The sequence below is a fragment of the Triticum aestivum genome, chromosome 2A, assembly GCF_018294505.1.
Source record: "Triticum aestivum cultivar Chinese Spring chromosome 2A, IWGSC CS RefSeq v2.1, whole genome shotgun sequence".
NCBI classification, from domain to species: Eukaryota; Viridiplantae; Streptophyta; class Magnoliopsida; order Poales; family Poaceae; genus Triticum; species Triticum aestivum.
The window spans coordinates 492,355,319-492,357,281 of record NC_057797.1 but is presented as its reverse complement, the minus strand read 5'-3'; positions in this window follow the sequence as shown (position 1 = coordinate 492,357,281).

Below are 1,963 nucleotides of genomic sequence, written 5' to 3'. Positions count from 1 at the left end.
CACGCCCCTCCCCTTGAGTACGAATAGGACAAGGAAGGGGGGGCGCTCCCCTTGCCTTTCCCCCTCCCCACTCCTTCCTTCCCCCTCCTAGTGGGACTAGGAAAGGGGAGTCCTACTCCCACTAGGAGGAGGACTCCTCCTGGCGTGCCCTACTAGGGCCGGCTGGCCTCCCCCCTTTCTCCTTTATATACGGGGACAGGGGGCACCCTAAGAGAGACAAGTTGATTAGTTGATCTTTTAGCCATGTGCGGTGCCCCCTCCACCATAATCCACCTCGGTCATATTGTAGCGGTGCTTTGGCGAAGCCCTACGTCGGTAGCATCATCATCACCGTCATCACGCCGTCGTGCTGACGAACTCTCCCTCGAAGTTTTGCTCGATCGGAGTTAGTGGGACGTCACCGAGCTGAACGTGTGCTGAACTCGGAGGTGCCGTACGTTCGGTACTTGGATCGGTCGGATCGTGAAGACGTACGACTACATCAACCGCGTTCTCATAACGCTTCCACTTACGTTCTACGAGGGTATGTGTGCAACCTCTTGAGCACTTGCGTTGGTTTTCCTTGAAGAGGAAAGGGTGGTGCAGCAAAGTAGCGTAAGTATTTCCCTTAGTTTTTGAGAACCAAGGTATCAATCCAGTAGGAGGCTACGCGCGAGTCCCTCGCACCTACACAAAACAAATAAATCCTCGCAACCAACGCGATAAGGGGTTGTCAATCCCTACACGGTCACTTACGAGAGTGAGATCTGATAAGATAATATTTTTGGTATTTTTATGATAAAGATGCAAAGTAAAATAAAAGCAATGAAAATAAGTAAGTGTTGGAAGATTAATATGATGGAAGATAGACCCGGGGCCATAGGTTTCACTAGTGGCTTCTCTCAAGAGCATAAGTATTTTACGGTGGGTGAACGAATTACTGTTGAGCAATTGACAGAATTGAGCATAGTTATGAGAGTATCTAGGTATGATCATGTATATAGGCGTCACGTCCAAGACAAGTAGACCGACTCCTGACTGCATCTACTACTATTACTCCACACGTCGACCGCTATCCAGCATGCATCTAGAGTATTAAGTTCATAAGAACAGAGTAACGCCTTAAGCAAAATGACATGATGTATAGGGATAAATTCATGCAATATGATAAAAACCCCATCTTGATATCCTCGATGGCAACAATACAATACGTGCCTTGCTACCCCTACTGTCACTGGGAAAGGACACCGCAAGATTGAACCCAAAGCTAAGCACTTCTCCCATTGCAAGAAAGATCAATCTAGTATGCGAAACCAAACTGATAATTCGAAGAGACTTGCAAAGATAACCAATCATACATAAAAGAATTCAGAGAAGATTCAAATATTGTTCATAGATAAACTTGATCATAAACCCACAATTCATTGATATCAACAAACACTCCACGAAAGAAGATTACATCGAATAGATCTCCACAAGAGAGGGGGATAACTTTGTATTGAGATCCAAAAAGAGAGAAGAATCCATCTAGCTAATAACTATGGACCTGTAGGTCTGAGGTAAACTACTCACACTTCATCGGAGAGGCTATGGTGTTGATGTAGAAGCCCTCCGTGGTCGATGCCCCCTCCGGCGGAGCTACGGAATAGGCCCCAAGAAGGGATCTTGTGGATACAGAAAGTTACAGCAGTTGAATTAGTGTTTTGGCTCCGTATCTGATCGTTTGAGGGTACGTAGGTATATATAGGAGGAAGAAGTACGTCAGTGAAGCAACAGGGGCCCCACGAGGGTGGAGGGCGCGCCTGGGGGGGGGGGTAGGCGCGCCCCCTACCTCATGGCCTCCCTGTTGGTTGCTTGACGTAGGGTCCAAGTCTCCTGGATCATGTTCGGTGGGAAAATCACGTTCCCGAAGGTTTCATTCCGTTTGGACTCCGTTCGGTATTCCTTTTCTTCGAAACCCTAAAATAGGCAAAAAAACAACAAT